Source organism: Rhinoderma darwinii (genome assembly GCF_050947455.1).
Source record: "Rhinoderma darwinii isolate aRhiDar2 chromosome 1 unlocalized genomic scaffold, aRhiDar2.hap1 SUPER_1_unloc_15, whole genome shotgun sequence".
In the NCBI taxonomy this organism is placed as follows: Eukaryota; Metazoa; Chordata; class Amphibia; order Anura; family Rhinodermatidae; genus Rhinoderma; species Rhinoderma darwinii.
The window spans coordinates 166,401-180,900 of NW_027461651.1; the positions used below are offsets into that span (position 1 = coordinate 166,401).

General features: G+C 41.8%; 65 pseudogenes; all 65 read left to right on the forward strand.

The window, feature by feature from the left end:
- The first annotated feature begins 148 nt into the window (after nt 1–148).
- On the forward strand, nt 149–267 carry LOC142669322 (5S ribosomal RNA; annotated as a pseudogene).
- Nucleotides 268–334: 67 nt separating this feature from the next.
- Nucleotides 335–453, forward strand: LOC142669267 (5S ribosomal RNA; annotated as a pseudogene).
- Nucleotides 454–520: 67 nt separating this feature from the next.
- LOC142669470 (5S ribosomal RNA) lies at nt 521–639 on the forward strand (annotated as a pseudogene).
- A 67-nt stretch (nt 640–706) lies between these two features.
- On the forward strand, nt 707–825 carry LOC142669712 (5S ribosomal RNA; annotated as a pseudogene).
- A 67-nt stretch (nt 826–892) lies between these two features.
- LOC142670063 (5S ribosomal RNA) lies at nt 893–1,011 on the forward strand (annotated as a pseudogene).
- Nucleotides 1,012–1,078: 67 nt separating this feature from the next.
- Nucleotides 1,079–1,197, forward strand: LOC142669535 (5S ribosomal RNA; annotated as a pseudogene).
- A 67-nt stretch (nt 1,198–1,264) lies between these two features.
- Nucleotides 1,265–1,383, forward strand: LOC142669689 (5S ribosomal RNA; annotated as a pseudogene).
- Nucleotides 1,384–1,450: 67 nt separating this feature from the next.
- LOC142669871 (5S ribosomal RNA) lies at nt 1,451–1,569 on the forward strand (annotated as a pseudogene).
- Nucleotides 1,570–1,636: 67 nt separating this feature from the next.
- LOC142670583 (5S ribosomal RNA) lies at nt 1,637–1,755 on the forward strand (annotated as a pseudogene).
- A 67-nt stretch (nt 1,756–1,822) lies between these two features.
- Nucleotides 1,823–1,941, forward strand: LOC142670096 (5S ribosomal RNA; annotated as a pseudogene).
- A 67-nt stretch (nt 1,942–2,008) lies between these two features.
- Nucleotides 2,009–2,127, forward strand: LOC142670285 (5S ribosomal RNA; annotated as a pseudogene).
- Nucleotides 2,128–2,194: 67 nt separating this feature from the next.
- LOC142669962 (5S ribosomal RNA) lies at nt 2,195–2,313 on the forward strand (annotated as a pseudogene).
- A 67-nt stretch (nt 2,314–2,380) lies between these two features.
- Nucleotides 2,381–2,499, forward strand: LOC142670720 (5S ribosomal RNA; annotated as a pseudogene).
- Nucleotides 2,500–2,566: 67 nt separating this feature from the next.
- Nucleotides 2,567–2,685, forward strand: LOC142669573 (5S ribosomal RNA; annotated as a pseudogene).
- A 67-nt stretch (nt 2,686–2,752) lies between these two features.
- Nucleotides 2,753–2,871, forward strand: LOC142670108 (5S ribosomal RNA; annotated as a pseudogene).
- Nucleotides 2,872–2,938: 67 nt separating this feature from the next.
- Nucleotides 2,939–3,057, forward strand: LOC142670041 (5S ribosomal RNA; annotated as a pseudogene).
- A 67-nt stretch (nt 3,058–3,124) lies between these two features.
- On the forward strand, nt 3,125–3,243 carry LOC142669574 (5S ribosomal RNA; annotated as a pseudogene).
- A 67-nt stretch (nt 3,244–3,310) lies between these two features.
- LOC142670509 (5S ribosomal RNA) lies at nt 3,311–3,429 on the forward strand (annotated as a pseudogene).
- A 67-nt stretch (nt 3,430–3,496) lies between these two features.
- LOC142669852 (5S ribosomal RNA) lies at nt 3,497–3,615 on the forward strand (annotated as a pseudogene).
- Nucleotides 3,616–3,682: 67 nt separating this feature from the next.
- On the forward strand, nt 3,683–3,801 carry LOC142670139 (5S ribosomal RNA; annotated as a pseudogene).
- A 67-nt stretch (nt 3,802–3,868) lies between these two features.
- On the forward strand, nt 3,869–3,987 carry LOC142670673 (5S ribosomal RNA; annotated as a pseudogene).
- Nucleotides 3,988–4,240: 253 nt separating this feature from the next.
- LOC142669721 (5S ribosomal RNA) lies at nt 4,241–4,359 on the forward strand (annotated as a pseudogene).
- A 253-nt stretch (nt 4,360–4,612) lies between these two features.
- Nucleotides 4,613–4,731, forward strand: LOC142669586 (5S ribosomal RNA; annotated as a pseudogene).
- A 67-nt stretch (nt 4,732–4,798) lies between these two features.
- On the forward strand, nt 4,799–4,917 carry LOC142669150 (5S ribosomal RNA; annotated as a pseudogene).
- Nucleotides 4,918–4,984: 67 nt separating this feature from the next.
- LOC142669430 (5S ribosomal RNA) lies at nt 4,985–5,103 on the forward strand (annotated as a pseudogene).
- A 66-nt stretch (nt 5,104–5,169) lies between these two features.
- On the forward strand, nt 5,170–5,288 carry LOC142670007 (5S ribosomal RNA; annotated as a pseudogene).
- Nucleotides 5,289–5,355: 67 nt separating this feature from the next.
- Nucleotides 5,356–5,474, forward strand: LOC142670179 (5S ribosomal RNA; annotated as a pseudogene).
- A 253-nt stretch (nt 5,475–5,727) lies between these two features.
- LOC142669753 (5S ribosomal RNA) lies at nt 5,728–5,846 on the forward strand (annotated as a pseudogene).
- A 67-nt stretch (nt 5,847–5,913) lies between these two features.
- On the forward strand, nt 5,914–6,032 carry LOC142669550 (5S ribosomal RNA; annotated as a pseudogene).
- Nucleotides 6,033–6,099: 67 nt separating this feature from the next.
- On the forward strand, nt 6,100–6,218 carry LOC142670131 (5S ribosomal RNA; annotated as a pseudogene).
- Nucleotides 6,219–6,285: 67 nt separating this feature from the next.
- LOC142670691 (5S ribosomal RNA) lies at nt 6,286–6,404 on the forward strand (annotated as a pseudogene).
- A 253-nt stretch (nt 6,405–6,657) lies between these two features.
- On the forward strand, nt 6,658–6,776 carry LOC142670698 (5S ribosomal RNA; annotated as a pseudogene).
- A 67-nt stretch (nt 6,777–6,843) lies between these two features.
- LOC142669554 (5S ribosomal RNA) lies at nt 6,844–6,962 on the forward strand (annotated as a pseudogene).
- A 67-nt stretch (nt 6,963–7,029) lies between these two features.
- Nucleotides 7,030–7,148, forward strand: LOC142669356 (5S ribosomal RNA; annotated as a pseudogene).
- Nucleotides 7,149–7,215: 67 nt separating this feature from the next.
- LOC142670454 (5S ribosomal RNA) lies at nt 7,216–7,334 on the forward strand (annotated as a pseudogene).
- Nucleotides 7,335–7,401: 67 nt separating this feature from the next.
- On the forward strand, nt 7,402–7,520 carry LOC142670599 (5S ribosomal RNA; annotated as a pseudogene).
- Nucleotides 7,521–7,587: 67 nt separating this feature from the next.
- Nucleotides 7,588–7,706, forward strand: LOC142669046 (5S ribosomal RNA; annotated as a pseudogene).
- Nucleotides 7,707–7,773: 67 nt separating this feature from the next.
- Nucleotides 7,774–7,892, forward strand: LOC142669603 (5S ribosomal RNA; annotated as a pseudogene).
- A 67-nt stretch (nt 7,893–7,959) lies between these two features.
- Nucleotides 7,960–8,078, forward strand: LOC142670546 (5S ribosomal RNA; annotated as a pseudogene).
- A 67-nt stretch (nt 8,079–8,145) lies between these two features.
- Nucleotides 8,146–8,264, forward strand: LOC142670612 (5S ribosomal RNA; annotated as a pseudogene).
- Nucleotides 8,265–8,517: 253 nt separating this feature from the next.
- On the forward strand, nt 8,518–8,636 carry LOC142670552 (5S ribosomal RNA; annotated as a pseudogene).
- A 253-nt stretch (nt 8,637–8,889) lies between these two features.
- Nucleotides 8,890–9,008, forward strand: LOC142670416 (5S ribosomal RNA; annotated as a pseudogene).
- A 255-nt stretch (nt 9,009–9,263) lies between these two features.
- Nucleotides 9,264–9,382, forward strand: LOC142670455 (5S ribosomal RNA; annotated as a pseudogene).
- A 67-nt stretch (nt 9,383–9,449) lies between these two features.
- LOC142670233 (5S ribosomal RNA) lies at nt 9,450–9,568 on the forward strand (annotated as a pseudogene).
- A 67-nt stretch (nt 9,569–9,635) lies between these two features.
- Nucleotides 9,636–9,754, forward strand: LOC142669640 (5S ribosomal RNA; annotated as a pseudogene).
- Nucleotides 9,755–9,821: 67 nt separating this feature from the next.
- LOC142669159 (5S ribosomal RNA) lies at nt 9,822–9,940 on the forward strand (annotated as a pseudogene).
- A 67-nt stretch (nt 9,941–10,007) lies between these two features.
- Nucleotides 10,008–10,126, forward strand: LOC142670120 (5S ribosomal RNA; annotated as a pseudogene).
- Nucleotides 10,127–10,379: 253 nt separating this feature from the next.
- Nucleotides 10,380–10,498, forward strand: LOC142670629 (5S ribosomal RNA; annotated as a pseudogene).
- Nucleotides 10,499–10,565: 67 nt separating this feature from the next.
- On the forward strand, nt 10,566–10,684 carry LOC142669348 (5S ribosomal RNA; annotated as a pseudogene).
- A 67-nt stretch (nt 10,685–10,751) lies between these two features.
- On the forward strand, nt 10,752–10,870 carry LOC142669326 (5S ribosomal RNA; annotated as a pseudogene).
- Nucleotides 10,871–10,937: 67 nt separating this feature from the next.
- LOC142669336 (5S ribosomal RNA) lies at nt 10,938–11,056 on the forward strand (annotated as a pseudogene).
- A 440-nt stretch (nt 11,057–11,496) lies between these two features.
- On the forward strand, nt 11,497–11,615 carry LOC142669606 (5S ribosomal RNA; annotated as a pseudogene).
- Nucleotides 11,616–11,681: 66 nt separating this feature from the next.
- LOC142669072 (5S ribosomal RNA) lies at nt 11,682–11,800 on the forward strand (annotated as a pseudogene).
- Nucleotides 11,801–11,867: 67 nt separating this feature from the next.
- On the forward strand, nt 11,868–11,986 carry LOC142670521 (5S ribosomal RNA; annotated as a pseudogene).
- A 67-nt stretch (nt 11,987–12,053) lies between these two features.
- Nucleotides 12,054–12,172, forward strand: LOC142670128 (5S ribosomal RNA; annotated as a pseudogene).
- Nucleotides 12,173–12,239: 67 nt separating this feature from the next.
- Nucleotides 12,240–12,358, forward strand: LOC142670457 (5S ribosomal RNA; annotated as a pseudogene).
- Nucleotides 12,359–12,425: 67 nt separating this feature from the next.
- On the forward strand, nt 12,426–12,544 carry LOC142670234 (5S ribosomal RNA; annotated as a pseudogene).
- A 67-nt stretch (nt 12,545–12,611) lies between these two features.
- On the forward strand, nt 12,612–12,730 carry LOC142670152 (5S ribosomal RNA; annotated as a pseudogene).
- Nucleotides 12,731–12,797: 67 nt separating this feature from the next.
- LOC142669160 (5S ribosomal RNA) lies at nt 12,798–12,916 on the forward strand (annotated as a pseudogene).
- A 67-nt stretch (nt 12,917–12,983) lies between these two features.
- On the forward strand, nt 12,984–13,102 carry LOC142670133 (5S ribosomal RNA; annotated as a pseudogene).
- Nucleotides 13,103–13,355: 253 nt separating this feature from the next.
- On the forward strand, nt 13,356–13,474 carry LOC142670356 (5S ribosomal RNA; annotated as a pseudogene).
- A 67-nt stretch (nt 13,475–13,541) lies between these two features.
- On the forward strand, nt 13,542–13,660 carry LOC142670631 (5S ribosomal RNA; annotated as a pseudogene).
- A 67-nt stretch (nt 13,661–13,727) lies between these two features.
- On the forward strand, nt 13,728–13,846 carry LOC142669349 (5S ribosomal RNA; annotated as a pseudogene).
- A 67-nt stretch (nt 13,847–13,913) lies between these two features.
- Nucleotides 13,914–14,032, forward strand: LOC142669327 (5S ribosomal RNA; annotated as a pseudogene).
- A 67-nt stretch (nt 14,033–14,099) lies between these two features.
- On the forward strand, nt 14,100–14,218 carry LOC142669337 (5S ribosomal RNA; annotated as a pseudogene).
- The last annotated feature ends 282 nt before the right edge of the window (nt 14,219–14,500 follow it).

Consider the following 14,500-nt stretch of genomic DNA (forward strand, 5'->3'; position numbering starts at 1 on the left):
TAGATCGCAGAAGTTACACAGCTTAACGCCTCGCTAGTACCAGTGTGGGAGACTGTCTGGGAATCCGTGGTGCGGTTGACTTTTTATTATGTCGTTTAGATTTTGTTTCACAATCGATTAAAAAGGACTATGGATTAAAGCATTTAATGTCAATGGCCATTCTAAGCTGAATGTGCCTGCTCTCGTCAGATCGCAGAAATTACACAGCTTAAGGCCTCGCTAGTACCAGTGTGGGAGACTGTCTGGGAATCCGTGGTGCGGTTGACTTTTTATTATGTTGTTTAGATTTTGTTTCACAATAGATTAAATAGGACTATGGATTAAAGCATTTAACGTCAATGGCCATTCTAAGTTGAATGTGCCTGCTCTCGTCAGAACGCAGAAGTTACACAGCTTAAGGCCTCGCTAGTACCAGTGTGGCAGACTGTCTGGGAATCCGTGGTGCGGTTGACTTTTTATTATGTCGTTTAGATTTTGTTTCACAATAGATTAAAAAGGACTATGGATTAAAGCATTTAACGTCAATGGCCATTCTAAGCTGAATGTGCCTGCTCTCGTCAGAACGCAGAAGTTACATAGCTTAAGTCCTCGCTAGTACCAGTGTGGGAGACTGTCTGGGAATCCGTGGTGCGGTTGACTTTTTATTATGTTGTTTAGATTTTGTTTCACAATAGATTAAATAGGACTATGGATTAAGGCTTTTAATGTCAATGGCTATTCTAAGCTGAATGTGCCTGCTCTCATCAGATCGCAGAAGTTACACAGCTTAAGGCCTCCCTAGTACCAGTGTGGGAGACTGTCTGGGAATCCGTGGTGCGGTTGCCTTTTTATTATGTTGTTTAGATTTTGTTTCACAATCGATTAAAAAGGACTATGGATTAAAGCATTTAAAGTCAGTGGCCATTCTAAGCTGAATGTGCCTGCTCTCGTTAGATCGCAGAAGTTACACAGCTTAACGCCTCGCTAGTACCAGTGTGGGAGACTGTCTGGGAATCCGTGGTGCGGTTGACTTTTTATTATGTCGTTTAGATTTTGTTTCACAATAGATTAAATAGGACTATGGATTAAAGCATTTAACGTCAATGGCCATTCTAAGCTGAATGTGCCTGCTCTCGTCCGAACGCAGAAGTTACACAGCTTAAGGCCTTGCTAGTACCAGTGTGGGAGACTGTCTGGGAATCTGTGGTGCGGTTGAGTTTTTATTATGTCGTTTAGATTTTGTTTCACAATCGATTAAAAAGGAATATGGATTAAAGCATTTAATGTCAATGGCCATTCTAAGCTGAATGTCCCTGCTCTCTTCAGATCGCAGAAGTTACACAGCTTAAGGCCTCGCTGGTACCAGTGTGGGAGACTGTCTGGGAATGCGTGGTGCAGTTGACTTTTTATTATGTTGTTTAGATTTTGTTTCACAATAGATTAAATAGGACTATGGATTAAGGCTTTTAATGTCAATGGCCATTCTAAGCTGAATGTGCCTGCTCTCGTCAGATCGCAGAAGTTACACAGCTTAACGCCTCGCTAGTACCAGTGTGGGTGACTGTCAGGGAATCCGTGGTGCGGTTGACTTTTTATTATGTCGTTTATATTTTGTTTCACAATAGATTAAAAAGGACTATGGATTAAAGCATTTAATGTCAATGGCCATTCTAAGCTGAATGTGCCTGCTCTCGTCAGATCGCAGAAGTTACACAGCTTAAGGCCTCGCTAGTACCAGTGTGGGAGACTGTCTGGGAATCCGTGGTGTGGTTGACTTTTTATTATGTCGTTTAGTTTTTGTTTCACAATCGATTAAAAAGGACTATGGATTAAAGCACTTAATGTCAATGGCCATTCTAAGCTGAATGTGCCTGCTCTCGTCAGATCGCAGAAGTTACACAGCTTAAGGCCTCGCTAGTACCAGTGTGGGAGACTGTCTGGGAATCCGTGGTGCGGTTGACTTTTTATTATGTCATTTAGATTTTGTTTCACAATAGATTAAATAGGACTATGGATTAAAGCATTTAACGTCAATGGCCATTCTAAGCTGAATGTGCCAGCTCTCGTCAGAACGCAGAAGTTACACAGCTTAAGGCATCGCTAGTACCAGTGTGGGAGACTGTCTGGGAATCCGTGGTGCGGTTGAGTTTTTATTATGTCGTTTAGATTTTGTTTCACAATCGATTAAATAGGACTATGGATTAAAGAATTTAACGGCAATGGCCATTCTAAGCTGAATGTGCCTGCTCTCGTCAAATCGCAGAAGTTACACAGCTTAAGGCCTCGCTAGTACCAGTGTGGGAGACTGTCTGGGAATCCGTGGTGCGGTTGACTTTTTATTATGTCGTTTAGATTTTGTTTCACAATAGATTAAATAGGACTATGGATTAAAGCATTTAACGTCAATGGCCATTCTAAGCTGAATGTCCCTGCTCTCGTCAGAACGCAGAAGTTACACAGCTTATGGCCTCGCTAGTACCAGTGTGGGAGACTGTCTGGGAATCCGTGGTGCGGTTGACTTTTTATTATGTCGTTTAGATTTTGTTTCACAATAGATTAAATAGGACTATGGATTAAAGCATTTAACGTCAATGGCCATTCTAAGCTGAATGTGCCTGCTCTCGTCAGATCGCAGAAGTTACACAGCTTAAGGCCTCGCTAGTACCAGTGTGGGAGACTGTCTGGGAATCCGTGGTGCGGTTGCATTTTTATTATGTCGTTTAGATTTTGTTTCACAATAGATTAAATAGGACTATGGATTAAGGCTTTTAATGTCAATGGCCATTCTAAGCTGAATGTGCCTGCTCTCGTCAGATCGCAGAAGTTACACAGCTTAAGGCCTCGCTAGTACCAGTGTGGGAGACTGTCTGGGAATCCGTGGTGCGGTTGACTTTTTATTATGTCGTTTAGATTTTGTTTCACAATCGATTAAAAAGGACTATGGATTAAAACATTTAATGTCAATTGCCATTCTAAGCTGAATGTGCCTGCCCTCGTTAGATCGCAGAAGTTCCACAGCTTAAGGCCTCGCTAGTACCAGTGTGGGAGACTGTCTGGGAATCCGTGGTGCGGTTGACTTTTTATTATGTCTTTTAGATTTTGTTTCACAATAGATTAAATAGGACTATGGATTAAAGCATTTAACGTCAATGGCCATTCTAAGCTGAATGTGCCTGCTCTCGTCAGATCGCAGAAGTTACACAGCTTAAGGCCTCGCTAGTACCAGTGTGGGAGACTGTCTGGGAATCCGTGGTGCGGTTGCATTTTTATTATGTCGTTTAGATTTTGTTTCACAATCGATTAAAAAGGACTATGGATTAAAGCATTTAATGTCAATGGCCATTCTAGGCTGAATGTGCCTGCTCTCGTCAGATCGCAGAAGTTACACAGCTTAAGGCCTCGCTAGTACCAGTGTGGGAGACTGTCTGGGAATCCGTGGTGCGGTTGACTTTTTATTATGTCGTTTAGATTATGTTTCACAATAGATTAAATAGGACTATGGATTAAAGCATTTAACGTCAATAGCCATTCTAAGCTGAATGTGCCTGCTCTCGTCAGAACGCAGTAGTTAGACAGCTTAAGGCCTCGCTAGTTCCAGTGTGGGAGACTGTCTGGGAATCCGTGGTGCGGTTGATTTTTTATTATGTCGTTTAGATTTTGTTTCACAATCGATTAAAAAGGACTATGGATTAAAGAATTTAATGTCAATGGCTATTCTAAACTGAATGTCCCTGCTCTCGTCAGATCGCAGAAGTTACACAGCTTGAGGCCTCGCTAGTACCAGTGTGGGAGACTGTCTGGGAATCCGTGGCGCGGTTGACTTTGTATTATGTTGTTTAGATTTTGTTTCACAATAGATTAAATAGGACTATGGATTAAGGCTTTTAATGTTAATGGCCATTCTAAGCTGAATGTGCCTGCTCTCGTCAGATCGCAGAAGTTACACAGCTTAAGGCCTCGCTAGTACCAGTGTGGGAGACTGTCTGGGAATCCGTGGTGCGGTTTACTTTTTATTATGTCGTTTAGATTTTGTTTCACAATCGATTAAAAAGGACTATGGATTAAAGCATTTAATGTTAATGGCCATTCTAAGCTGAATGTGCCTGCTCTCGTTAGATCGCAGAAGTTACACAGCTTAACGCCTCCCTAGTACCAGTGTGGGAGACTGTCTGGGAATCCGTGGTGCGGTTGACTTTTTATTATGTCGTTTAGATTTTGTTTCACAATAGATTAAATAGGACTATGGATTAAACCATTTAACGTCAATGGCCATTCTAAGCTGAATGTGCCTGCTCTCGTCAGATCGCAGAAGTTACCCAGCTTAAGGCCTCGCTAGTACCAGTGTGGGAGACTGTCTGGGAATCCGTGGTGCTGTTGACTTTTTATTATGTCGTTTAGATTTTGTTTCACAATCGATTAAAAAGGACTATGGATTAAAGCATTTAATGTCAATGGCCATTCTAAGCTGAATGTGCCTGCGCTCGTCAGATCGCAGAAGTTACACAGCTTAAGGCCTCGCTAGGACCAGTGTGGGAGACTGTCTGGGAATCCGTGGTGCGGTTGACTTTTTATTATGTCGTTTAGATTTTGTTTCACAATCGATTAAAAAGGACTATGGATTAAAGCATTTAATGTCAATGGCCATTCTAAGCTGAATGTGCCTGCTCTCGTCAGACCGCAGAAGTTACACAGCTTAAGGTCTCGCTAGTACCAGTGTGGGAGACTGTCTGGGAATCTGTGGTGCGGTTGACTTTTTATTATGTCGTTTAGATTTTGTTTCACAATCGATTAAAAAGGACTATGGATTAAAGCATTTAATGTCAATGGCCATTCTAAGCTGAATGTGCCTGCTCTCGTCAGATCGCAGAAGTTACACAGCTTAAGGCTTTGCTAGTACCAGTGTGGGAGACTGTCTGGGAATCCGTGGTGCCGTTGACTTTTTATTATGTCGTTTAGATTTTGTTTCACAATAGATTAAATAGGACTATGGATTAAAGCATTTAACGTCAATGGCCATTCTAAGCTGAATGTGCCTGCTCTCGTCAGAACGCAGAAGTTACACAGCTTAAGGCCTCTCTAGTACCAGTGTGGGAGACTGTCTGGGAATCCGTGGTGCGGTTGAGTTTTTATTATGTCGTTTAGATTTTGTTTCACAATCGATTAAAAAGACTATGGATTAAAGCCTTTAATGTCAATGGCCATTCTCAGCTGAATGTCCCTGCTCTCGTCAGATCGCAGAAGTTACACAGCTTAAGGCCTTGCTGGTACCAGTGTGGGAGACTGTCTGGGAATGCGTGGTGCGGTTGACTTTTTATTATGTCGTTTAGATTTTGTTTCACAATCGATTAAAAAGGACTATGGATTAAAGCATTTAATGTCAATGGCCATTCTAAGCGGAATGTGCCTGCTCTCGTTAGATCGCAGAAGTTACACAGCTTAACGCCTCGCTAGTACCAGTGTGGGTGACTGTCTGGGAATCCGTGGTGCGGTTGACTTTTTATTATGTCGTTTAGATTTTGTTTCACAATCGATTAAAAAGGACTATGGATTAAAGCATTTAAAGTCAATGGCCATTCTATGCTGATTGTGCCTGCTCTCGTTAGATCGCAGAAGTTACACTGCTTAACGCCTCGCTAGTACCAGTGTGGGAGACTGTCTGGGAATCCGTGGTGCGGTTGACTTTTTATTATGTCGTTTAGATTTTGTTTCACAATAGATTAAATAGGACTATGGATTAAAGCATTTAACGTCAATGGCCATTCTAAGCTGAATGTGCCTGCTCTCGTCCGAACGCAGAAGTTACACAGCTTAAGGCCTCGCTAGTACAAGTGTGGGAGACTGTCTGGGAATCTGTGGTGCGGTTGAGTTTTTATTATGTCGTTTAGATTTTGTTTCACAATCGATTAAAAAGGACTATGGATTAAAGCATTTAATGTCAATGGCCATTCTAAGCTGAATGTCCCTGCTCTCGTTAGATCGCAGAAGTTACACAGCTTAAGGCCTCGCTGGTACCAGTGTGGGAGACTGTCTGGGAATGCGTGGTGCGGTTGACTTTTTATTATGTTGTTTAGATTTTGTTTCACAATAGATTAAATAGGACTATGGATTAAGGCTTTTAATGTCAATGGCCATTCTAAGCTGAATGTGCCTGCTCTCGTCAGATCGCAGAAGTTACACAGCTTAACGCCTCGCTAGTACCAGTGTGGGTGACTGTCTGGGAATCCGTGGTGCGGATGACTTTTTATTATGTCGTTTAGATTTTGTTTCACAATAGATTAAATAGGACTATGGATTAAAGCATTTAACGTCAATGGCCATTCTAAGCTGAATGTGCCTGCTCTCGTCAGATCGCAAAAGTTACACAGCTTAAGGCCTCGCTAGTACCAGTGTGGGAGACTGTCTGGGAATCCGTGGTGCGGTTGACTTTTTATTATGTTGTTTAGATTTTGTTTCACAATCGATTAAAAAGGACTATGGATTAAAGCATTTAATGTCATTGGCCATTCTAAGCTGAATGTCCCTGCTCTCGTCAGACCGCAGAAGTTACACAGCTTAAGGTCTCGCTAGTACCAGTGTGGGAGACTGTCTGGGAATCTGTGGTGCGGTTGCCTTTTTATTATGTCGTTTAGATTTTGTTTCACAATCGATTAAAAAGGACTATGGATTAAAGCATTTAATGTCAATGGCCATTCTAAGCTGAATGTGCCTGCTCTCGTCAGATCGCAGAAGTTACACAGCCTAAGGCTTTGCTAGTACCAGTGTGGGAGACTGTCTGGGAATCCGTGGTGCCGTTGACTTTTTATTATGTCGTTTAGATTTTGTTTCACAATAGATTAAATAGGACTATGGATTAAAGCATTTAACGTCAATGGCCATTCTAAGCTGAATGTGCCTGCTCTCGTCAGAACGCAGAAGTTACACAGCTTAAGGCCTCGCTAGTACCAGTGTGGGAAACTGTCTGGGAATCTGTGGTGCGGTTGAATTTTTATTATGTCGTTTAGATTTTGTTTCACAATCGATTAAAAAGGACTATGTATTAAAGCATTTAATGTCAATGGCCATTCTAAGCTGAATGTCCCTGCTCTCGTCAGATCGCAGAAGTTACACAGCTTAAGGCCTCGCTAGTACCAGTGTGGGAGACTGTCTGGGAATCCGTGGTGCGGTTGAATTTTTATTATGTCGTTTAGATTTTGTTTCACAATCGATTAAAAAGGACTATGGATTAAAGCATTTAATGTCAATGGCCATTCTAAGCTGAATGTCCCTGCTCTCGTCAGATCGCAGAAGTTACACAGCTTAAGGCCTCGCTAGTACCAGTGTGGGAGACTGTCTGGGAATCCGTGGTGCGGTTGACTTTTTATTATGTCGTTTAGATTTTGTTTCACAATCGATTAAAAAGGACTATGGATTAAAGCATTTATTGTCAATGGCCATTCTAAGCTGAATGTGCCTGCTCTCGTCAGATCGCAGAAGTTACACAGCTTAAGGCCTCGCTAGTACCAGTGTTGGAGACTGTCTGGGAATCCGTGGTGCGGTTGACTTTTTATTATGTCGTTTAGATTTTGTTTCACAATCAATTAAAAAGGACTATGGATTAAAGCATTTAATGTCGATGGCCATTCTAAGCTGAATGTGCCTGCTCTCGTCAGATCGCAGAAGTTACACAGCTTAAGGCCTTGCTAGTACCAGTGTGGGAGACTGTCTGGGAATCCGTGGTGCGGTTGACTTTTTATTATGTCGTTTAGATTTTGTTTCACAATAGATTAAATAGGACTATGGATTAAAGCATTTAACGTCAATGGCCATTCTAAGCTGAATGTGCCTGCTCTCGTCAGAACGCAGAAGTTACACAGCTTAAGGCCTCGCTAGTACCAGTGTTGGAGACTGTCTGGGAATCCGTGGTGCGGTAGAATTTTTATTATGTCGTTTAGATTTTGTTTCACAATCGATTAAAAAGGACTATGGATTAAGGCTTTTAATGTCAATGGCCATTCTAAGCTGAATGTGCCTGCTCTCGTCAGATCGCAGAAATTACACAGCTTAAGGCCTCGCTAGTACCAGTGTGGGAGACTATCTGGGAATCCGTGGTGCGGTTGCCTTTTTATTATGTTGTTTAGATTTTGTTTCACAATAGATTAAATAGGACTATGGATTAAGGCTTTTAATGGCAATGGCCATTCTAAGCTGAATGTGCCTGCTCTCGTCAGATCGCAGAAGTTACACAGCTTAAGGCCTCGTTAGTACCAGTGTGGGAGACTGTCTGGGAATCCGTGGTGCGGTTGACTTTTTATTATGTCGTTTAGATTTTGTTTCACAATCGATTAAAAAGGACTATGGATTAAAGCATTTAATGTCAATGGCCATTCTAAGCTGAATGTGCCTGCTCTCGTTAGATCGTAGAAGTTACACAGCTTAACGCTTCGCTAGTACCAGTGTGGGAGACTGTCTGGGAATCCGTGGTGTGGTTGACTTTTTATTATGTCGTTTAGATTTTGTTTCACAATAGATTAAATAGGACTATGGATTAACGCATTTAACGTCAATGGCCATTCTAAGCTGAATGTGCCTGCTCTCGTCAGATCGCGGAAGTTACACAGCTTAAGGCCTCGCTAGTACCAGTGTGGGAGACTGTCTGGGAATCCGTGGTGCGGTTGACTTTTTATTATGTCGTTTAGATTTTGTTTCACAATAGATTAAATATGACTATGGATTAAAGCATTTAACGTCAATGGCCATTCTAAGCTGAATGTGCCTCCTCTCGTCAGAACGCAGAAGTTACACAGCTTAAGGCCTCGCTAGTACCAGCGTTGGAGACTGTCTGGGAATCCGTGGTGCGGTTGAATTTTTATTATGTCGTTTAGATTTTGTTTCACAATCGATTAAAAAGGACTATGGATTAAAGCATTTAATGTCAATGGCCATTCTAAGCTGAATGTCCCTGCTCTCGTCAGATCGCAGAAGTTACACAGCTTAAGGCCTCGCTAGTACCAGTGTGGGAGACTGTCTGGGAATCCGTGGTGCCGTTGACTTTTTATTATGTTGTTTAGATTTTGTTTCACAATAAATTATATAGGACTATGGATTAAGGCTTTTAATGTCAATGGCCATTCTAAGCAGAAATTGTGCCTGCTCTCGTCAGATCGCAGAAGTTACACAGCTTAAGGCCTCGCTAGTACCAGTGTGGGAGACTGTCTAGGAATCCGTGGTGCGGTTGACTTTTTATTATGTCGTTTAGATTTTGTTTCACAATCGATTAAAAAGGACTATGGATTAAAGCATTTGATGTCAATGGCCATTCTAAGCTGAATGTCCCTGCTCTCGTCAGATCGCAGAAGTTACACAGCTTAAGGCCTCGCTAGTACCAGTGTGGGAGACTGTCTGGGAATCCGTGGTGCGGTTGACTTTTTATTATGTTGTTTAGATTTTGTTTCACAATCGATTAAAAAGGACTATGGATTAAAGCATTTAATGTCTATGGCCATTCTAAGCTGAATGTGCCTGCTCTCGTCAGATCGCAGAAGTTACACAGCTTAAAGCCTCGCTAGTACCAGTGTGGGAGACTGTCTGGGAATCCGTGGTGCGGCTGACTTTTTATTATGTCGTTTAGATTTTGTTTCACAATAGATTAAATAGGACTATGGATTAAAGCATTTAACGTCAATGGCCATTCTATGCTGAATGTGCCTGCTCTCGTCAGAACGCAGCAGTTACACAGCTTAAGGCCTCGCTAGTACCAGTGTGGGAGACTTTCTGGGAATCCGTGGTGCGGTTGAATTTTTATTATGTCGTTTAGATTTTGTTTCACAATCGATTAAAAAGGACTATGGATTAAAGCATTTAATGTCAATGGCCATTCTAAGCTGAATGTCCCTGCTCTCGTCAGATCGCAGAAGTTACACAGCTTAAGGCCTCGCTAGTACTAGTGTGGGAGACTGTCTGGGAATCCGTGGTGCGGTTTACTTTTTTTTATGTTGTTTAGATTTTGTTTCACAATAGATTAAATAGGACTATGGATTAAAGCATTTAACGTCAATGGCCATTCTAAGCTGAATGTGCCTGCTCTCGTCAGATCGCAGAAGTTACACAGCTTAAGGCCTCGCTAGTACCAGTGTGGGAGACTGTCTGGGAATCCGTGGTGCGGTTGACTTTTTATTATGTCGTTTAGATTTTGTTTCACAATCGATTAAAAAGGACTATGGATTAAAGCATTTAATGTCAATGGCCATTCTAAGCTGAATGTGCCTGCTCTCGTTAGATCGTAGAAGTTACACAGCTTAACGCTTCGCTAGTACCAGTGTGGGAGACTGTCTGGGAATCCGTGGTGTGGTTGACTTTTTATTATGTCGTTTAGATTTTGTTTCACAATCGATTAAAAAGGACTATGGATTAAAGCATTTATTTTCAATGGCCATTCTAAGCTGAATGTGCCTGCTCTCGTCAGATCGCAGAAGTTACACAGCTTAAGGCCTCGCTAGTACCAGTGTGGGAGACTGTCTGGGAATCCGTGGTGCGGTTGACTTTTTATTATGTCGTTTAGATTTTGTTTCACAATCGATTAAAGAGGACTATGGATTAAAGCATTTAATGTCAATGGCCATTCTAAGCTGAATGTGCCTGCTCTCGTCAGATCGCAGAAGTTACACAGCTTAAGGCATCGCTAGTACCAGTGTGGGAGACTGTCTGGGAATCCGTGGTGCGGTTGACTTTTTATTATGTCGTTTAGATTTTGTTTCACAATAGATTAAATAGGACTATGGATTAAAGCATTTAACGTCAATGGCCATTCTAAGCTGAATGTGCCTGCTCTCGTCAGAACGCAGAAGTTACACAGCTTAAGGCCTCGCTAGTACCAGCGTTGGAGACTGTCTGGGAATCCGTGGTGCGGTTGAATTTTTATTATGTCGTTTAGATTTTTTTTCACAATCGATTAAAAAGGACTATGGATTAAAGCATTTAATGTCAATGGCCATTCTAAGCTGAATGTCCCTGCTCTCGTCAGATCGCAGAAGTTACACAGCTTAAGGCCTCGCTAGTACCAGTGTGGGAGACTGTCTGGGAATCCGTGGTGCGGTTAACTTTTTATTATGTTGTTTAGATTTTGTTTCACAATAGATTAATTAGGACTATGGATTAAGGCTTTTAATGTCAATGGCCAATTCTAAGCTGAATGTACCTGCTCTCGTCAGATCGCAGAAGTTACACAGCTTAAGGCCTCGCTAGTACCAGTGTGGGAGACTGTCTGGGAATCCGTGTTGCGGTAGATGTTTTATTATGTCGTTTAGATTTTGTTTCACAATCGATTAAAAAGGACTATGGATTAAAGTATTTAATGTCAATTTCAATTCTAAGCTGAATGTGCCAGCTCTCGTTAGATCGCAGAAGTTACACAGCTTAAGCCCTCGCTAGTACCAGTGTGGGAGAGTGTCTGGGAATCCGTGGTGCGGTTGACTTTTTATTATGTCGTTTAGATTTTGTTTCACAATAGATTAAATAGGACTATGGATTAAAGCATTTAACGTCAATGGCCATTCTAAGCTGAATGTGCCTGCTCTCGTCAGAACGCAGAAGTTACACAGCTTAAGGCCTCGCTAGTACCAGTGTTGGAGACTGTCTGGGAATCCGTGGTGCGGTAGAATTTTTATTATGTCGTTTAGATTTTGTTTCACAATCGATTAAAAAGGACTATGGATTAAGCATTTAATGTCAATGGCCATTCTAAGCTGAATGTCCCTGCTCTCGTCAGATCGCAGAAGTTACACAGCTTAAGACCTCGCTAGTACCAGTGTGGGAGACTGTCTGGGAATCCGTGGTGCGGTTGACTTTTTATTATGTTGTTTAGATTTTGTTTCACAATAGATTAAATAGGACTATGGATTAAGGCTTTTAATGACAATGGCCATTCTAAGCTGAATGTGCCTGCTCTCGTCAGATCGCAGAAGTTACACAGCTTAAGGCCTCGTTAGTACCAGTGTGGGAGACTGTCTGGGAATCCGTGGTGCGGTTGACTTTTTATTATGTCGTTTAGATTTTGTTTCACAATCGATTAAAAAGGACTATGGATTAAAGCATTTAATGTCAATGGCCATTCTAAGCTGAATGTCCCTGCTCTCGTCAGATCACAGAAGTTACACAGCTTAAGGCATCGCTAGTACCAGTGTGGGAGACTGTCTGGGAATCCGTGGTGCGGTTGACTTTTTATTATGTCGTTTAGATTTTGTTTCACAATAGATTAAATAGGACTATGGATTAAAGCATTTAACGTCAATGGCCATTCTAAGCTGAATGTCCCTGCTCTCGTCAGATCGCAGAAGTTACACAGCTTAAGGCCTCGCTAGTACCAGTGTGGGAGACTGTCTGGGAATCCGTGGTGCGGTTGACTTTTTATTATGTTGTTTAGATTTTGTTTCACAATCGATTAAAAAGGACTATGGATTAAAGCATTTAATGTCTATGGCCATTCTAAGCTGAATGTGCCTGCTCTCGTCAGATCGCAGAAGTTACACAGCTTAAAGCCTCGCTAGTACCAGTGTGGGAGACTGTCTGGGAATCCGTGGTGCGGCTGACTTTTTATTATGTCGTTTAGATTTTGTTTCACAATAGATTAAATAGGACTATGGATTAAAGCATTTAACGTCAATGGCCATTCTATGCTGAATGTGCCTGCTCTCGTCAGAACGCAGCAGTTACACAGCTTAAGGCCTCGCTAGTACCAGTGTGGGAGACTTTCTGGGAATACGTGGTGCGGTTCAATTTTTATTATGTCGTTTAGATTTTGTTTCACAATCGATTAAAAAGGACTATGGATTAAAGCATTTAATGTCAATGGCCATTCTAAGCTGAATGTCCCTGCTCTCGTCAGATCGCAGAAGTTACACAGCTTAAGGCCTCGCTAGTACTAGTGTGGGAGACTGTCTGGGAATCCGTGGTGCGGTTTACTTTTTTTTATGTTGTTTAGATTTTGTTTCACAATAGATTAAATAGGACTATGGATTAAAGCATTTAACGTCAATGGCCATTCTAAGCTGAATGTGCCTGCTCTCGTCAGATCGCAGAAGTTACACAGCTTAAGGCCTCGCTAGTACCAGTGTGGGAGACTGTCTGGGAATCCGTGGTGCGGTTGACTTTTTATTATGTCGTTTAGATTTTGTTTCACAATCGATTAAAAAGGACTATGGATTAAAGCATTTAATGTCAATGGCCATTCTAAGCTGAATGTGCCTGCTCTCGTTAGATCGTAGAAGTTACACAGCTTAACGCTTCGCTAGTACCAGTGTGGGAGACTGTCTGGGAATCCGTGGTGTGGTTGACTTTTTATTATGTCGTTTAGATTTTGTTTCACAATAGATTAAATAGGACTATGGATTAACGCATTTAACGTCAATGGCCATTCTAAGCTGAATGTGCCTGCTCTCGTCAGATCGCAGAAGTTACACAGCTTAAGGCCTCGCTAGTACCAGTGTGGGAGACTGTCTGGGAATCCGTGGTGCAGTTGACTTTTTATTATGTCGTTTAGATTTTGTTTCACAATCGATTAAAAAGGACTATGGATTAAAGCATTTATTTTCAATGGCCATTCTAAGCTGAATGTGCCTGCTCTCGTCAGATCGCAGAAGTTACACAGCTTAAGGCCTCGCTAGTACCAGTGTGGGAGACTGTCTGGGAATCCGTGGTGCGGTTGACTTTTTATTATGTCGTTTAGATTTTGTTTCACAATCGATTAAAGAGGACTATGGATTAAAGCATTTAATGTCAATGGCCATTCTAAGCTGAATGTGCCTGCTCTCGTCAGATCGCAGAAGTTACACAGCTTAAGGCATCGCTAGTACCAGTGTGGGAGACTGTCTGGGAATCCGTGGTGCGGTTGACTTTTTATTATGTCGTTTAGATTTTGTTTCACAATAGATTAAATAGGACTATGGATTAAAGCATTTAACGTCAATGGCCATTCTAAGCTGAATGTGCCTGCTCTCGTCAGAACGCAGAAGTTACACAGCTTAAGGCCTCGCTAGTACCAGCGTTGGAGACTGTCTGGGAATCCGTGGTGCGGTTGAATTTTTATTATGTCGTTTAGATTTTTTTTCACAATCGATTAAAAAGGACTATGGATTAAAGCATTTAATGTCAATGGCCATTCTAAGCTGAATGTCCCTGCTCTCGTCAGATCGCAGAAGTTACACAGCTTAAGGCCTCGCTAGTACCAGTGTGGGAGACTGTCTGGGAATCCGTGGTGCGGTTAACTTTTTATTATGTTGTTTAGATTTTGTTTCACAATAGATTAATTAGGACTATGGATTAAGGCTTTTAATGTCAATGGCCAATTCTAAGCTGAATGTACCTGCTCTCGTCAGATTGCAGAAGTTACACAGCTTAAGGCCTCGCTAGTACCAGTGTGGGAGACTGTCTGGGAATCCGTGGTGCGGTAGATGTTTTATTATGTCGTTTAGATTTTGTTTCACAATCGATTAAAAAGGACTATGGATTAAAGTATTTAATGGCAATTTCAATTCTAAGCTGAATGTGC